The 20,258-nt window shown below is 35.9% G+C and overlaps 1 long non-coding RNA gene across 1 annotated transcript in view; it reads right to left on the minus strand.

Annotated features, from left to right (window-relative positions):
• Positions 1-6,163: 6,163 nt before the first annotated feature.
• LOC135365260 (uncharacterized) overlaps positions 6,164-20,258 on the minus strand; it is a 160,897-nt gene continuing 146,802 nt past the window's right edge. Inside the window, exon 3 of the long non-coding RNA XR_010412898.1 lies at positions 6,164-6,288. This is a non-coding gene — a long non-coding RNA (uncharacterized LOC135365260). The remainder of the gene's footprint in view (positions 6,289-20,258) is intronic.

Below are 20,258 nucleotides of genomic sequence, written 5' to 3' on the forward strand. Positions count from 1 at the left end.
TAGCTGAATAAAAGACTAGAGAAAATTTAAGACCAGTTGATTGAATTTAAGACTAAAGCTTGTTGACTTGTATGTGTTAAGAATAATTTTTTAAGGAGTATTTATTATAAGAACTAGGCAAAGTAATACATACCGTTGTGGATACCATACAAAATATTTCAAAATATATGAGAAATATTGAACTTTTTGTACTTCCATTATGTAGAAAATGTGCCACCATACTACCTTTATGGTTTATGATTCATGAAATATTTTAACCATATATAATTATTTCATAATAATATTATAAATAAATCCCCACTTGAATAGACTCTATGATGAGTACCAATAAACCAATATAGTCAAATCCGCCCTGTAACAAATCACATTGCAGTGACCTTGAGTAAGCATGCCTGTTTAGGCTTTATTTCTTCATCTATAAATTGGTGACAATAATGGTATTTACCTCTACGGTTTTATCAGTTATTACTCAGCAGCTTTGAGAATCAACTGGCATTTTTAGCATGATACTTGGAAATCTGCTTTGCCAGATCACTATCTTATACTCAAAAGCAGTTAATAATTTTGCCAATTGTTTTACTATAAAACATGGGCCATCAATCTTTCCATCTTCCAATAGCAGTTTACCCACTGAGTTTTCAACCTCCAATAACAATGACCTTGTTCCTTTACAGCTTTAACTCTACCTCATTCCAAAGCAAATGTTACATAACAGGTTTTTGTAAGGGACCAGCCATTTCCTCAAAACTTGAAGCAAACAGAGTTTATTGGTTTTTCACAATTCCTAGATTAATCCCACTGGTCGTGCTTGTGCTTATTCATGACACTGCTTTCAGATGGTGAGTTGGATCCAAACTGGACTCAGCTAGGACTGTTGGGCTTTATTCTCCTAGAGGGTCTTTCTTCTTTAAGGAGATTAGACCAGGTTTCTTCACTTTGTGATAATACCAGCAGTCTAAGAGGGCAAGCTCCAATGTCCCAGTGCTTTTCAAGTCTCTATTTCTATTCCCTATGTTAATAACATACTGTTCAAGTAAGTCACACTACCAAAGCTAGAGTCAATATTAGAAGGGACTACAAAAGAGAATGCTATGTTTAATTGGGGGCCATAACTGAACCAAAATATCACAATTGCCTATTGTGTGAGATTAAATGAAATAATGCATAGAAAGGTATTAGCATATGCCTAATAAATAATAGGTATTAAATAAATGTTAACTACTATAAAAACTTAGTGATAGTTTCCATGATTATGTATTTTTTCTACTGTCAATCTCACCAAGGAGCTATTTTACTTACTCTTTATGAAGTTGTTTTAACAGTGTTCCTGTGGATTGCCCCTGTTCTTAAGCCAAAACCCATCTTGACTCAAGACTTGGTACTTGGATACAGCTTCTAAAGTAATTTCAGTTTTCAAAAATGTATTAATAAAAATTAGATATTTTACTGAGGATTCCTTAGGGTAATAGACAAGAATATTTACACTATACACCACATCAAAGAAACTTAAATTTCCCTTAGAATTTCCTATTCTCCCCAAATTCTTCTCTCTTATCATCTGCTTTATCTCCTCTCTAATAAGCCCCCAAATCCCTTCCCTTTGCCTAAACAATTCAGCTCCCATCCTTACCATTTATCCATTACTCAGGTAGACAAAAGTCAGATTGGTAACCTTAATTACAATCATATCTTTCTCTTTTCCAATATGCCTCCAGTCATATCTCTCTAATCTTTCACGGAGAATAGGAAAAAATCTCAGAGTTTCAAGTCAAATATTATTTAAAATAAAGAAAAACCAATTTAAACAAAAAAATGTTAAGAATTAGACTAACACAATGCATCGCTGGTGCTAAGGATACAGAGACAAAAAAGATAGTTCCACCAAAATTATTAGTTTTCATGTCTGTCTTTTCAGCTGACCATAAACAAAAACACTAAGATAAATGAACCAACACTTACACATTCAAAGTGCTTCAGGAGCACAGAGTAAGAAGGAAGCATCTGGAAATGTCAGCAATATGAGTTCTTACTCCAAGTAGATCCAGCATCATTGTGTTGATAGTGTCACACATAGTGCTTTCCTGAAACTCTCTACTTATTATAAGTGTTTTCTTCTGTGCTTCTCTTTTTCACTGTCTCTCTGAACTTGAACTAATTGCCCCTGCTGTATACCAACTGTAGACCCTCTTTTGATCCCTGACACAGTATCAAGCTCACAGTTTCCACGCTCACACCTGCTATCCCCCTTTCCTTCAAATACACCATTTATCCTGACAGTAAGTAAACTTACCTGGGGAAATATTCCTTGTGGAACTGTAGTTTGTCTTTCAGATTACCTGAAAGATGAAATTTTAAGTTCTCCTTTGATACTAAACATAGGTTTTCCTTCCATGAAAAAGCTTAGAATGTACCTTTTTTATTTCAGGTGGAAAACACATTGGGGTGATGACAGTAAGCAGCGTTTAAGTTTATATACAGAAAACGCTTTGAAAATGCCTATCTTTTTATAGCAAGTCTGATATAAAGGATAATATTGCTCAAGAAATGTTACAAAAATGGCCTCTATGTGCTTCGAAGTGAGAAAGACACTGACTGTTGGAATAAATCCTAGGTCAATCAAATCCTTGTTTTATTTATTTATTTTTCTTTTTAAGGAAAAATAAAAGAATAGAATTGAGAAACTCTACCAGCTAAGCAAGTTTGTTTGGTTTTTGGTTTGGGGTGGGTTTTTTTGTTTTTTGTTTTGTTTTGTAAAACACTATGACTTCTAGACAAAGTAATCAGCATCAGTTTGAGGAAGGAGAGATTTTTGTAAGATATATCTAATGAAGTTCCAGGTATTAGATGGATTTAAAGTGACACAAAAAGCTATTAACAAAGCTGTTCTTTGTTGAAGACATTCAATAACTAGATTGTCTATAACAAGATTATCTTGTGAGATAAACCCCACATTTGGACTATGATAAAATAGCATGGTGATAAACTATAGAGGCAAGAGTGTGAACAAATTGATATGGAAGGTCAAAATAGTATGTTCCTCTATATTCATAAATTTCCATTTCTGTGTGCTTTCTATGCTACTTAGAATCACTCAACTTATTTGTATACTCACTCTTATTAAGCCATTTACTTCAGACTTTACAGGACTTAAGACTATAAACTGAAAGCAATTCTTCCCTCCTCTCTCAGTTTCTCACTAAAAGTTAAATGACATATACTTCTTATCATACGTTATGAAGTTGGGGAGCTCGACTCAATTTTTCACATATTTTAACTGCAATTTCATATAAGAATCAGCCATCAGTAAAGGGGAAACATAGACAAATATTCCAATGTCTATGAAAATTTTAATATAAAGTTGAGGGACTGATCCATTAACTGTCAGAATGCTTGTAACTTTACACCATACATACACAAAAATAAACTAAAAGTGGATTAAAGACTTGAACATAAGACCTGAAACCATACAACTCCTAAAATCAAACATAGGTGGTAAGCTCCTTGACATTGGTCTTGATGATAATATTTTGGACTTGACACTGAAAGCAAAGGCAATGAGAGCAAAAATTAAAAAGTGGGACTTCCTCAAACTCAAAAGCTTCTTCTGTACAGTAAAGTAAACCATCAAGAAAATGAAAAAGAAACCTATCAAATGGAAGAAAATATTTACAAATTCTATATCTAATAAGGGGTTAACACCCAAAATATATGAAAGCACTAATACAACTCAACAGCAAAAACTAATAATCTGATTAAAAGATGAGCAGATGATCTGAGTAGATACTTTTTCAAAGAAGACATACAGATGGCCAACAGGTACATGAAAAAGTGCTTAACATCGCTAATCATCAAGGAAATGCAAATCAGACACACTATGAGACATCACTTCATACTTGTTAGAATTCTATCATCAAAAAGATAAGAAAAAATAGGTATTAGAGAGGATGTGGACAAAAGTAAACACTTGCAGTGTTGATGGGAAATTGGTACAGCCACTGTGGCAACCAGTACAGAGGATCCTCAGAAAATTTAAAAATGGAATTACTGTATAATCCAGCAGTTTCATTTTTGGGTACTTATCCAAATGGAACAAAAAGATAAGTCAAAAAGATATATGCACTCCCATGCTCATTGTAGCATTATTTGCAAGAGCCAAGACATGAAAAGAACCTAAGTGTCCAATGATAGATGGATGAATAAAAAAAAGTTGGCACTATACACATGCATGCATCCATGCACACGCACACACACACACACACACAGAAGAATATTATTCAGACATTAAAAAAACAAGGCAATTAAGCCATTTGTGGCACCAGGGATAGACCTTGAGGGCACTATGCTAAGTGAAAGAAGTCAGAAAGAGATAAATAAAACTGTACATGTGGAATGTAAAGAACAATAACAACAACACAACAACTTATAGACGCGAAGAACAGTTCAGTGGTTGCCAGGGGCAGGTGGTGGGGATGGAGGATGGGCAAAATGGGTGAAGCTGTTCAACAGGTACAAATGTCAGGTTATAAGTTCGAGGGAAATAATGTACAGCAGTGTAACTATAGTTAATAATAATGTATTATATACAGTGCCCCTGGTTGGCTCAGATGTTTAGGCATCTGCCTTAGGCTCAGGTCATGCTCTCCAGGGCCTGGGATCAAGCCACACATTAGGCTCCTGGCTGGCTCAGTGGGGAGCTTGCTTCTCCCACTCCCCCTGCTTGTATGCTCTCTCTGCCTCTCTCCCCCAAATGAATAAATAAAAGCTTAAAAAAGTAATTATATATTTGAAAATTGCTAACAGAGATCTTAAAAGTTCTCTTCACAAGAAAGAAAAAATTCCAACCCTATGGTAGTGGATATTAATTAGATTTATTGTAGTGATCCTTTTGTAATATGTACATGCATCCTATCACTATGTTGTACACCTGAAACTCATATATGTCAATTACATATCGACTGAAAAAAAAAAAAAGAATTGAAGAACTCAGTTAAAAGATGGACACTACTAGATGTAAAGGCTCTTTATGAAGCTACAGTATTCAAAACAATGTGATATAGACGCGCAATAGGCAAAGCCAGCAGTGCAGTAGAACTAAGTGTCTAGATTTAGATCCACACGCATATAATCATCCAAGTCAAAGCAAAATCACTAACACCATAAACAGTCTGCAAGATAAATGATGCTTAATCAAAATTTCTGTTTAGGAAAAAAAGAAGTATATTTTAAATTCTACCTCACAGAATACACAACAATCAAGAAGACGGACCACAGATTTAAATGTGAAAGGTCCAACAATAAAACTTCTAAAAGATAACATACAAAAATATGTTCATGACCTCGGAGTAGGCAGAGACTTCTTAAAAAGACCCTTAGCCATGAAGAGCACTAACCCTAAAGGAGATGCTTAGTAAGTTGAACCACATTAAAATTAAGGTGTCATTTTCATTAAAAAAAAAAAAAAAACAGCAAATGCAAATGCCAGGTATAGAGTGGAGAAAGTATTCTGCACTACATAAACATGAGCTAGGACTTGTATCCCACACGTAAAGAACACATCCAGTAAGAAAGGACATTTTAAAGCTATGATCGATGTTCAATTTACTCACTGGTGGTTACTATTATTATGTAAATAACTAGTGTGAGTCCTTTACAAATTATGGATATTCATCTGTCCTGTGATATTTCACGTAGGTTTTATTTCTCAATTTGTGGTTCTTTTTACATTTTTTATTTTTTATTATTTTTTTAAATTTATTTATTAGAGAGAGAGAGAGTGAGAGAGAGCGCGCAAGAGGGGGAAGGGTTAGAGGGAGAAGCAGACTCCCCGCCGAGCAGGGAGCCCGATGTGGGACTCGATCCCGGGACTCCGGGATCACGACCTGAGCCGAAGGCAGTCGCTTAACCAACTGAGCCACCCAGGCGCCCATCTTTTTACATTTTTTAAATGTAACATAGTTGTAGTGGCTTATTACTGTCTCACCTTAGTTAGGCTGGAAATGTTTCCTTAAAATTCCCTGTCCTGTATGGCTCTAGATTCATAGTGGCTGCAAAAGAAATTTGTCTGAATTTGGAAGGGCGAAGTGAAGCAGTGGTCACATTTTTTTTTTTTTAATCCTCCCAAGATTAGTGTAGAATACCATGCCTTGTGGCATGTCACACTCACCAATCTGAGGTCTCACTTTGGTGTCATAGGAGCCTCCTTCCAGCTTCTTACATCCCTGGGCCAGGTGAGGATGCAGGTCTGTGGTAAAGGGCAGTAGCTGCGCCCACATGGTTCCCCCGCACTAGCTGGAGACACAGAGACAATGACGCTGCTGGTCTGACTGATACCTAATGGCTAATAGCAAATGACTTCACTCTCAATATCAGATGCAGAAACAACAGCATCACAAGGATGCCTCTTCCAATTTCCATAATTGTGTAACTTCTAGTCCTTATACGAAACCCCTTACTCTGTATCACTAATGTTGTTTTGCTTCTTTAATAAAACCCCGACTGATAATGAAAACTTCTAGGTATGTGCTATCCAAAAGAGTAACTACTAGCCGCATGTGGCTATTGAGCAACCTGAAATATGGTTAGTCAAAAATGTTCTTTATCTGTAAAATACACACAAAATTTCAAAGGTAAGTAAGAAAAAAATAAGGAAAATATCTTCTTAATAATTTTTATACTGACTACATGTTGAAATAATAGTATTTTGGATATACTGATTTAAATAAAATAAATTATTAAAATTAAAAATTTTGCTTTTTTAAACATTTTTAAAGTGGCTACTAAATATTTTATCAGTACAGAAGTAGCTTGCATTTGTGGTTTTCATTCTACTTCTATTGGACAGTAATATTCCAGAGGAGCAGAACCTTAGGAGTAAGTTTTCAGAATTGACTCTAAGATATCTGGAATTGGCCTCATATCTGGTAAGACTAAAGGTATGGATGTTTCTATTTTTATTGGTGAAGGGAATACACATAGTCTAGGGAAAACATTGGTAAATCAGATATTTAATGATCACCTGTAAATATCTGTAGTAAAGTATCTACAGAAGACAACGCTTTGGGAAACCAAGTTGTTAATGATATAGAACATTATAGTGAAAACAGGGAATATGGTTATTGAGATGGATGGTTTCTTCTAAGTGTACTGAAGAATTTAGGGAAAGAAATGTTAATGCAGAGCTTGAAATTATCAGCCCAAAATCTGGATAAAGGACCAAAAGTTTCCATGGCTGCCCCCAAAGAAACAGTGTCCTCTGTAGTGAGAGGTCCAAAGCTTCTATGAAACAAACCAAACCAAAGTCTATTTCTCAAGATGGTTGAGTTACAATGGAAATTAAATTACCACAAGTATGGGTTTGGTAATATTAAAGTTAGAACAGTTATTGGGAAAGAGTAAAACCCTGAAAATGGAATTGGAGCAAGTGGGCTTACTTCAAAGAAACTGGAGAGAGTAAACCCCTAAATTCTGCTGAGCCTCATTTGCCACTAGAAGAAACCTTTCTTCCCCTAATGTTAGTCCCTCCTTGGAAGAAGACTCTTACAAAGATTTGGATTAAGTGTATCAATTTAGGTAGTTGAGAGTGACTAGAGAAATCTGGTTTATTGACTGAAACCTAGGACCAAATATGGCCTCTACTAAACTAAATGGACTTGAAATATCAGGGTATCTTTGGTACAATATAAGGGAAGATAGAGGGATATTGGGATACTACATTAGGAACACCTCATCACCAGTCACCCTCACACATCACAGTAAGTCCACATGGAGGGTTCAGGAAACACTCTTTTCACCAACATGATGAGAAAAGCATTGTGGGGGAGCAACCACATCCTGAAGAGCTCAGTACTGGTTGCACACTATAGACCTGGACTTACAGCAGGACTGCTGTCATCAAAGTGAGCTCCCCCAATACAATGGAGATGATTAGATTGTAGATGTCAGGGGTGAAGGGCAGTATTTAGTCACCAAAGACAAGGCGAGTAGAGTCACTATAATAAAAAGCAAAGCCAAGGCATAATCAGAGGAGAATTTTGGTGTTGTCTAGTTGATCATAGCATCCCTAAAACTAAAATAGATCGGCAGCTTACTAAAATCTTTCTTCTTTTCTCCAAAAGGAAAAACTCTTGGTTTGGTGAAAAGAAATCTAACTTGAATCACAACATGAGCAAGTCATAGCCCCTTTACCAATTCCAAAATTTTTCAGTTCATAGACCCAAAGACCCTTGAATAAAGGAAGCCAAGTATTCTTGAGGAAGACATTACTGCAGCCGAATTTTTATATTTAAATTTCTTCTAGCTTTCCCAAAAGTATCTGAAGCCATTTACCAGCATGGTAAAAGGAATAGAGGATAGAGGAAGTAAGAAGACTTTTCAGGGGTTACTGGACACTGACTCTGATTGACACTAATTCCTATCAACTCAAGATGTTTAAGTCCACCTTGTAGGAGGCCCAGTAGCTCTCCAATCCAACTTTGGCTATTTCCTCACTTCCAGAATGTACAATTGCAATAAAGATACTCACCAAATGACCTATTCCCTGCATAAGTTCCCGGACTGGTGGAGATGGTGCTATTATAACAGTAAAGGCTAAGTGAAAGTCACTAGAATTTTTCTACTACCAAAATAGTAAACCAAAACCAATAGTACTTTTCTGGAAGGATTAGAGGTCAGTGCCATCACCAAGGAATTGCAGGTGCAAGGATGGTGATTTCTACCATATATCCTATATAACTCACCTATTTGGATATAAAATGGAATGTGTGTAAAATGGTATTTAGGGAATTACAGTGGACTATTGTAAACCTAATTGGATGTTGACTCCAATTACAACTGCTATTCAAGCATGATTTCACTGCTGGAGCAAATCAACATATCTTCTGACAGCTGGTATGCAACTATTGATTTAGTGAATGCTTTTTTATCCATACCTTCTAGTAAAGACTATCAGAAGTAGTTTGCTTTCAGGTGGTAGGACCATCAATACACACTCTTTTTACCTGAGGGATGTATCATCTCTTTAGCTTGTTACCACAATCTAGCCTGCAAGGACATTAATTGCTTTCCCAATCCACAGGACATAACATTTGTGTACTGCACTACATGACACTGTGCTGACTGCACTTGGTGAAAAGGAGGTGGCAACTTGGTAAGATGCGTGCATAAGAGAGGGTCTGACATAAATCCCACAAATATTTGGTACCACACAATGCCAGAGTCTCAGTGCTTTGGTGATTACCTGGTATAATCCTTCCATAGTGAAGAGCAGGTTACTGTCTTTGTCTCTTCCATTAAGGAAGAGGCATATCACCTAGTGGACCTTTTTGAATTTTTAGGGAAATATATACTTCATCTGGGGTAGTAATTATCCTCAAATTTCAAAGTAATCTGAAAGGCTACCAGTTTTGAGTGGGCCCAGAACAAAAGAAGGCTCTTCTACAGTTCCAGGCTACTGTGTAAACTACTCTGCTTCTTGGGCTGGATGACCCAAAAGATCAAATGGTACTTAAAATATCTGTGACAGGTAGGGCAGTTGTAAGGAGTCTTTGGTGGGCCTGCTAGGTTTTTGGAGCAATGCTATGCCATCCTCTGCAAAGCCTGTTCATTTTTTTAGAACCAGGTTTTGTTTTGAGACTGGTTCATAGCAGAAACTCAGTGTACTTCCATTGCTAATCCCAAGTCACTGACTGTTTTATGCTTCATAGACAACAGCTAAACATTGTGAGTCAGATACCGGTCTAATGTATCCTCCCAATTCCAGGAGATACACATCAAGTTCTCTAAGTGGACCAATTAAAGCCCCCTTTCCTACATTTTAAGTAAAAGAAAATTACCCTGTAGAAAGGAAGTAGGAGAATGAACATGTGAATAGAGGGGAATAAGGGAGAAATAGGTAGAAATAAAAATACCCACAGCTTTCTAAACAATCTTCTTCAGATATTCCCCTCCCCAACCATGTTATAGGCTCAATTGGGATGACTAAGAGGTACCTAGTAAATATTAATTAAGATCCTTCTTCAGGAATGAAGGACTTATTTCCCAATATTCTGGATTGTAGCCAGCTCATAGCCCTCTCTTTATTACCCTTCTTTGTGAATTGCCCTCATCTGAACAGAGGTGATTTGCCCAAGCTCATGCCTCCTATCCAGGGCAGCCTACATCCACTAACAGGTAAATGTAGGAATATCAATGTCTCGACTTGTCCCAACTCTGAACAACTCTGAAGCCCTATCTCACATTCAGAATTCCCTCATGTGTTTGGTTACCGCTCAACTTCATCTCTGCCCAGTTCTTCTTCTTTCTTTCCCCTATAGAGGCTGATCCTGAGAATATTCACAAATTCATTTCCTCTCTACGAATCCCCATTTTCCCCACAGTCACTGATTTTTAAGAATTGGTATCAGGAAGGTTCCAGTGGAGCAGATGACAAGATGGGGTTTTGGATTAAAAACCACTGATGATAGGTAGAGCACAGATAGCCCCTGGCACAAGGTAGCAGTATCACTGTTATAATTTCATCCAGGAAAGAGTAGGGATAGCATACCAACAGAGATGATTGCACTAGTGGGTATAATAGAAAGTATTTCAGAAATACAGCAGGAATGGTATAAGGAAAATGGATTAATTTGCTTATCTGGGGGCAACTGATGTTCACAGAAAAAGTGTAATAAAATATTAAAGTGTATCAATTGTTGATTTAAAGCTAATTCTGCAAGTAGGGGAGCTTTTTGGTAGCATGTAAAGAGATTCACATCCTGCAGCTGCAGGGCAGAAAAAGCTAGTGGGTTGGCCCAGGGCTTAGTGATAAGAGTAATAGATTTCTGGAGAAAGTTCTCTAGCCAGATAGATCTGCTATGCCAAAGACAGTGTCCTGATTGGGACCCTGAGGTACTAGAGGAGGACATCGAGATGGATAGAATGTCAAGTCTTGAATCCCCAGATTTCCCTAAACCTTTCTGAGAAGTGGCCCACTACTCTCTTTTAAGGTACTTCCTCTCCTTAGAGACCTCTCTTCAGCAAAGTACCATGTGCCCTGCTCAGGATCTACCCCTACACTTCCATCCCTGGCCTCTAAGCGAATAACTAGATTAAGTTACTACATATCCTGGCAAGGATTGCTGAGACATAAAGAAGGAAAAGAACTATAGCTTGAAGAAACTGCAGAATCTAGCTAATGTATACTAGCCATACTTGAGAGGCTGCATCAAGAACTCACGATCCTGAGGGGGCCGGATGAAAGGAGGGTTTACTGAAATGGCATGCTCTTCCAGAATAAAAATGTAGTATCTTCTAAAGGACTCCAAAATGTGGGTGAATAAACACACAGCTAGTTAGCTCCCAAAACTTGGATAAAGTAATGACCCACACAAAGTGAAGTAGAAATGCCAGAAGGAATTACAACGGAAGACTGCTCAAGAGGAGAATAAAAGCTCAGGAAAGTTGTAGACCTCTTTTTGACCACCTTAATGGTATGAGTTGGCATTGCCCCATCACACTCTAGAATCCAGAGATGGTTGACGTATGTTGTCTTTATACCTGAGAGAAAATTCAGATGAAAATAGTTGAATTTTGACATCCTATGATTAGTGAGACCTTCCTCACTCTCCCAGTGCTTGAAGTAGGAATTAGTAATAAAGTATAAGAGAATCTAATATCTGCTTACTTGACTATGTTATTCTCCCCTAGGCCTCCCATTCAATGTTTTCTTTTTGGAAACTCATGTATTTATGACTACCATTCCTAGTTTTCAGTATTGTTAAAAATTTTAATCTCTTTTCTGTATAATTTCTTTCCTGAGTATGTAACTAGATTTCCTTTACCTTAATCTGGAATATACATAATTTTTTTTTTTTTGGTTATTAGTTTCTGCCATACCCAGTGACAGACACAAAATAACCTGATTACTTTCAGTAAATTAATTCTTTCCCAGAGGTTTACCATCACATACCTGCAATTTGAAAAACACATTTTTAACTGCAAAATAGAGGAAGTAACATATTTCTATGTTTACATGTTAACATTTTCTCAAGAGCAAAGTTCATGTTCAAAACTGATGCTCACACTCATTAATCTTTGAATAACATGCATTTGAATTTTGAGGTTGTGGCATTTAAGCTTCCTGACACCCCTTTTACTATTTCCTTAGTATACTTTTACATAGAGCTATATAGGTGACATCTAATTATAATTTGCATTTCCTATGGATAAAACAAAGGACTAGTTTGATGAAAAATTTGAATTAATTTTATTTTGTTTTTCAAAATAACAATGAGTTTTATTGTATCTTTCCTGAACTTCAAAGTAATATGTGCTTATATTTTAAACAATATATTAAAATAAAAGAAAAAATCAGCCAAGTCTACACAGAAATTATCACTATTGACCATATATGCCTATGTTGTTCTGATTTGATGCATAATTTTCTAAACATTACATCATACTTTATATGCTCTCCTCATATGGTAATAGGGAGTTCTCTATATTAAAAAGAACTACATTTGTTTAATGCCTGAAAAATCTTAATCCAATACACCAATTCTGTAATAATGAGTAGACTTAAAAACCATTATTTTTCAGCTCATGCCATGAGAAATTTAGTCTAGTCATTGTTGCTGCCATCTGCTGACACTTTGGTCCTTCTCTCCATCCCTTAACATATTGTAACACAGCTCACTGTGTTTTTCTATAATCCAACTTTAGCCATTACCTTAAAAGCTTTCAATGTGAACAACACACACACAAAAAATACTAATTTTTTCAATTCTTTGGCTTTTCCCATTCTGATGACAGAAATTCTCACTCTCTCATCTACAAACTCTTGTGATCAAACCCTGACTTTGTCATCAGGTGAATTAATCTCCAACAACCTACTCTTATTTCAGATCACCTGTTCAGTCTTTCCTATTAGTTGTTCTTTGACCTCATGGGAACCTCAAGTGCAAGGACTTCTCAACTTTGTTTCTGTTCATAAATACCCATTTTTATTTTAAGTGTATCGCAACCTTCAGGATTTAAATCAACTTTTTAAATTAATATCTTAAATTCTCTTGCTCATATGTTTACATCATACCGGCTGGCAGGAATTCTAATCCAGAAATAACCCAAACTACTTCCTGTATCACTACTTTGAAGAACATACATAAGTGGGAATACCGCAACTACTACCACCATTGATTCAATCCCCAAATCTTATAGTCCCTTCAACACTGTTTCCTTTGTCAGAGAAAAAAACTTCAGATACCTTGTCCAGCCTCCTGTTCAGTGGACTTACTTCAAAAGAACTTCGAATATATATATATATGTCTACTCTTTAAAGCCTTTGCCACAAATGTTCCAAGAAAAAAAAAAACTAGTTATTATTTACCACATATATAACGTAATCCTTCAATTCAACTCAATCTCAAAGCCTAACCACTCTCTGCAATATGACTTCCACAGCTGTTTATATCACGAGGTTATTCCTCTAATCTCGTTATTTCTTCATGTTATATGTCTATCGGTGTTGTTGTAAACCATGTGAACCCTTACTGACTTCTGACATATGGCATGAGTTGTTCTGCTGACCCATATCCCAGTGAAACTGAGAAAAAAATTTAAAAAACACACCCATGCAAAGCCTCTCAAAAAGGTCCTAAAGGTAAAGAGCAAATGGAGACATACATCTATTCAAAAAAAAATCTATGAAAATTCACCAAGAAAGGTGGGAGCTGATATTTGAAACAGGACTGAACACATACCTTCTCTCCCTAGTGCCCACCTGGAGGGCTTTTCTTCCTGGGAGGAGCAAGACATCAACATTTCTCATCCTGTCCCCAGCTACTTGTTGTTGAGGCTAAGTCCTGGGGTGAGTGCCATCATGATGTGAGGACTCCTTCCTAGCAACCCCCATCATGAAAGGTAGGTTCTGTCTGGGTATAGTAAACTAAGAATACTAAGACCCTAATTACCCTTCCTCCTGCTCAGGAGGTGGTGGCTCCACGCTAGGATAGGCAAGCCAAGAAGATAACAGACTGCTGCTCACTCCCCTCAATCATGTGCTTAGCTCCTAGGGCTGGACGTCATTCAGAGAAAAGCTTGCCATTTTCTCCCCCACCCCTAGCTCCAGAACCTGGACTCAGAGATTTTGCCTGGGGGAGAGGCAAGCCATAAGACAAATATATCCTTAAACTCTTCCCAAAGGAACATACTTTATTTGCAACAAAGTATGGAGGATGTTTAACCTATAGTTGCTTTCAAAAACGTTGGAGGTTGAGGTGAAAGACAATATGGAGGAGATTACAGATCCAATGAAAATATACCCTATGTGACATACACACTATAGGCTGGCTAATTTGCAGAAGAGAACCCAGGAAATAAGACAGCTAGGAAGAGCCCTCCTGGGGCTAGAACAAATATCAAACAGTAACTTCAGAAATTATTCCCTCAAAGGAACCACTATTTTATTAAATCAATTTGTATAGGAATTTATGTCTCACGGTAATATTGAAAACAACTAAGCAATCAGTGGGCAAACAGTGGACTTTATTAACAGCTGGGTGCAATCAGAGAAAGCACAGTAGAGAGCCCTACAGGTGCCACTGCAATCCCAGGGTGACTGTGGGCATGCCCAAGCTCTGCCTCTCTGAGCAGCCACATCAGAGACTTAACGCCGTTAAGAAAGGGTGGGGACAGACTTCACTAAAATAATACAGCCAGTCATTAACCACACTTGGCAAAAAACAGTAACAAACCCTGGAACAGGAGAACTAGTATGCAGAGTTGCTACAATATAGTATCCAAAATGTCCAGTTTTCAAAGAAAAAAAATAAGAAACCATAAAGTATTACTCATCCACTGGGAAGACAGAAAAAAAAAGCAGGCAACAGAAACTGCCTGGGAGAGTGAACAGATACCAGATTTAGTACTGAAAGATTTCAAAGTAGACATTCTAAGTGTTTATAAACTAAAGGAAAGCATAATTACAAAAGTGAAGGAAGATATAATGACAATGCCATATCAAATAGAGAACAGCAACCAAGAGGAATTTTTTATAAAAGCAAATGGAAATTCTGGAGCTGAAAAGTACAGTAACTGAAATTTAAAAAAAATCACTAGGGGGCCTTATCAGTAAATTTGAACTAGCAGAATAAAAAATTTAAAAACTTGAGGATGGATAGAGATTATGCAAACCAAAGAACAATAAGAAAAAGAAAGGAAAATGAACAGAGCCACAGAGAACCATGGGACATCATTAAGCACACAAACGATTCACCTTTGAACAATGGAGAAGTTAGGAGTGCCTGTCCCTGTGCAGTCAAAACCTGCATGTAACTTTTGATTCCCCCAAAACTTAACTACTAATAGCCCACTGTTGACTAGAAGCCTTACGAATATAAACAATCAATAAACACACAATTAACACATAACACATGTTATATGTATTATATACTGTATTTTTCTAATAAAGTTAGAGAAAAGAAAATGTTAAGAGAATCATAAGAGAAAATAAATTTATAGTACTGCACTCTATCTATTGAAAAAAATTTGCATGCAACTGAACCCATGAAGTTCAAATTCATGTTGCTCAAAGGTCAACTGTACATGTAATAGGAATACCAGGAGGAAAGGAGACAGAGAAGAAAAACAAATAAATATTAAAAAATAATTAGTGAAGCTTCCCAAGTTTATTAAAAAATAATAACCTACCTACACAATAGGAAGATCAATGAATTGTGTCAGATAGATACAAAGAGACCCACAACAGATCATATTATCACATCATATTCAAAATACTGAAAGTCAAAGACAAGGAGAGTATTTTTTCAGGCAGCAAGAGACAAATGACCTTCATTTTCAGGGGGATCCCAGTAAAATTAACAGTTGACTTCTCAGCAGGAATAAATGAGGCCAGAAGGCACCAGAATGACATATTCAGTGTTCAAAGAAAAACTGTCAACCAAGAATCCCATATTTAGCAAAGCTATCTTTCAAAAATGAAGGGGAAGTAAAAACCTTCCAGATAAACATAAAGAAGAGAATTTGTTGCTATCAGATCTGCCTTACAAGAAATACTTAGGAAGTCCTTTAGACAGAAAGCAAGTGACACTCAATAGTAATTCAAGTCCTCAGGAAAAAAACGAAGAACACTGGTAAAAGTAATTATAGAAAGAAAATAAACATATATAAAAAAGCATTTTTATCATTTACTCCCATAACGGATTTAAAAAGCAATGGTATAAAATAGTATACATATAATATAATGTTGGGCCTATAGTATATAGACATGTAGGAGTACATTTGTCAATAACAGCACAAACAAGGTGGGAGGAAACCAAGCTGTAATGGACTCAAGAAATGACTACAGACAGCAAAGTAAACAACATGTTGCTGGGTTTGTAACATTAATAGATGTAATACATATAATAATAATACCATACAAAAGGACAAAAAAGGAATAGAGAGCTATATTGGAGTAATGTTTCTGTATCACTAGAATCAAGCAAGTATAAATCTGAAGCTGATTCTGCTAAGTTAAAATGTGTACAGTTAAGCCTGGAGTTACCAGTTAAAAAAAAAATACACTGAATAACCATTTAAGAAAATTAAAATGTCACGTTGGAAAATATCCACTTAATGCAAAAGAAAGCAGCAGAAAAAGAATAGAGGAACAACAACAAAAGATGTAAGACATATAGAAAACAAAGTGCAAACTCACATAATCCCAACTGTATCAATAACATTAAATGTCAAGGTATTAAGCAATGCAACCAAAAACACAGATATTTTTGAAATCTAGATTTTAAAACTGGTTTAAAAATAGTCTGAATACAAATATTTAAGATTACAAAGAAATTTAAAGTAAAAAGATGGAAAATATATATTATGCAAATAACAAATAACAACTTAAAAATGGATAAAATGTAGAATTTTCTGTTATGTATATTTTACCACCAAAAAATACATTAGCAAACTGAATCCAGCATCAAAAAGAAAGAATTATATACCATGAGCAACTGGCATTTAGTTCAGGAATGGAAGCTTGGTCCAACATCTGAAAATCAATTAATGCAATGCATCATAGCAACAAAATTTTTAAAAATCACATGATCATTTCGAAAGGCCAACCAGAAGCATTTGACAAAATCAAACACTCTTTCATGAGGTAAAAAAGCACTCAAGAAACTAGAAACAAAGGGGCAACTTATAAAGGGCATCTATAAACAACAACAAACAAACAAAATAACACAGCTACCATCTTATTTAATGATGAAAGACTGGTTGTTTTTCACCTAAAATCAGGAACAAAACAAGAATCTCCGTTTCTCACTTCTATTAAATTTTGTACTGGAAGTTTTATCCAGAATAATTAGACAAAAAAAGAAATAAAAGTCATCCAAATTAGGCAGGAAGTATAACTCTATTCACAAGTGACATGATCTCATATACAGAAAATCCTGAAGAATCTTCTAAAAACTGTTAGAATTAATCAATGAGCTCAGCAAGATTGCAAGATACATGCTCAATATGTAAAACTCAGTTGTATTCTATATACTTATAATGATCAATCTAAAAAGGAAATTCAGAAAACAAGTCTATTCACAATAAGATCAAAAAGAATAAAATACTTAAGAATAAATTTAATATAAAGAGCCAAAACTTAGACTCTCAAAATAATAAAACATCATCATACACAATTTTTAACAACCTAAATATATTTTTAAAAATAGTCTGTTTCTGAGTCAAAAGACATTAAAGTGCTAATACTCCCCAAATTGATCTACATATTCTATGCAATCCATATCAGAATCTCAGCTTACTTCTTTGTAGAAATCAAAAATTATTTTAAAAATCCATATGAAATTCCAAGGACCCAGAATAGCCAAAGCAATTCTGAAAAAGAAAAAAGTAAAAGGACACTGACTTTCTGATTTCAAAACTTTCTATAAAGCAATGGTTATCAAAACTGTGATACTGGGACAGAAAAAGACATATAGATCCATGGAATAAAATCGAGAGCACAGAAATAAATCCGTATCCATGGTCAAATTGATTTTTGACAAGGGTGCCAAAACCAGTGATTGCGGAAATAAAAATATTTTCTTCTAATGGGCCTGTGACAAGTGAATAGCCAGAAACAAAAGAATGAAGTCAGACCACAGATAAAAATTAATTCAAAATGGATCAAATAACTAAATGTAAAAGCTAACACTGTAAGTCTCTTAAAAGAAAACATAGAGGTAAATCTTCATGACCTGGGATTTTGCAAAGGGTTTTTAAATATGACACCAAAATCATGAGCAACTAAAGAAAAAAAAAAAACAGGTAAATTGGACTTTTCGAAATTAAAAACTTTGGTGCTTCAAAGGACACCAACAAAAAGTGAAAAATATAACCAATGGAAGGAAAGACAATATTTTCCAATTATATATCTGATAAAGGGATAAAATCTATAATATATGAAGAATTCTCACAATTCAGTGTCAAAGAAAAATAACCACATTAAAAATTGGCAAAGGATCTGAATAGTCATTTCTCTGAAGAAAATAGACAACTGCCTAATAAGCACACAAAAGATGCTCATCATTAACTTCCAGTAAAATGAAAATCAAAATCACAATGAGATACAACTTTATACCCACCAGCATGGCCATAATAAAAAAGACAAATAGTAAGAAGTATTAGTGACAATATAGAGAAAATTTAACTCTCATAGGCTGCTGGTGGGAAGATGAAATACTACAGCTGCTTTGAAAGACAGTCTGGCAGCTCCTCAAATGATTAAACAGTTGTGATCCTCTAATCCTAGGTATATATACAAGAAAAATAAAAACATATATCCAGAAAAAAATTATATGAATGCTTGTAACAGCATTATTCATAATAGTTAAAAAGTAGAAGCAAATCAGTCAAACAACCCAAATATCAACCAATAGACTAATGGATAATGGAAGGTGGTTTATACATACAATGTAATATTATTCTGCTACAAATAGAAATGAAGTACTGATACATGTTACAGCTTGTATGGACCTTGAAAGCATTATGCTAAATAAAAGACAACAGGCACAAAAGTCCATGTATTACATGATTTCATTCATATGAATCTCTGGCATAGGAAAATCTATAGATAAAGAGGGTAGATTAGAGGTTGCTTAGGGCCTTTGGGTTTTTTTTTTTTTTTTTTTTTAAACAAGGGAACTCTTCCTCTCTGTTCCAAAAATGTACCATTGTCATCTTGAGCTGAAGAGAGAAAATTGGGATTGTTGTTGAAGGCTAGTCCTGCCTGCACAGGCATGTGCCAGGGGGTCTGCATTGTCACTGAAGCGTAGCAGGGCTGTCCCCTCTTCATTCTGGACTATGGCAGTTTATGAACAGAACAAATTTCCCAGTTCAGGAACCAGACACATTCTGGGTGGATCTTAACCAGGATCCCAAGGCACTGGCCTTGTCCTCAGACTCCTTTCCCTTCTCCAGGTGTCTACCCAGAACTCAGGTCCCTATTTCAGCTACTTGTGTGTCTATTGGGGCATAGAGGAGTGAAGCACAGGGAATGATAGCTAAAGGGCAAGAGGTTTTAATTTGGGGGTGATTAAAATGTTCCAAAATTGTCTATGATGATGGCTGCACTCATTTCTGTATACACTAAAAAATATTGAGTTGTTACTTAAATGGGTGAATTGTATGGTATGTGCATTGTATCTCAATAGACTGTTTAATTTAATTGCTTTCAATTTCAAAATTTGGCCAGGAAACATCATGGACAAGTAGTTTCTGCTCTATGTGGTGTAAGTCGGGGTCACTTATGCCACTGTCTTCATTTAATAGTCACACACACACACAAAAAAAGCCAAGATGGCTTCACTAACATGTGGTGCCTCCATTATCTGGAGGCTCATCAAATCTCTCTCTCTCCATGGACAAGCCTGAGCTTCTGTATATGGATGCTTGATCTCAGGAAGGTAAAGGTAGAAGCTACAGGTCTCCTAAGTCTAATAGTAGAAGTCTGAAAATCTCTCTTCCATCACACTCTAAAGGTCAATCCAAGTCACAAGTCCAGCTCAGATTCAAGGTGAAAGGAACTAGATTATGTGTCTTCATGAAAGTCATGAGAGGTGGGAACTGTTGGTGGTCCTATTTGGCAAAGGTTTAACCCAATATTCCATCTTAAAAAACTCATCAACTGAAAAGAAGTAACACAAGCAAACCTTCTAGAACCAGTTACATTTCCTGCATTTCCTGTCTTCTTTCTCTTTATAGCCAAACTTTTGGAAAAATTTTTATTC

The sequence above is a fragment of the Mirounga angustirostris genome, unplaced genomic scaffold (genome assembly GCF_029215605.1).
Source record: "Mirounga angustirostris isolate CCGP_5_RB_7025 unplaced genomic scaffold, mMirAng1.0.hap1 SCAF_7, whole genome shotgun sequence".
Lineage (NCBI taxonomy): Eukaryota > Metazoa > Chordata > Mammalia > Carnivora > Phocidae > Mirounga > Mirounga angustirostris.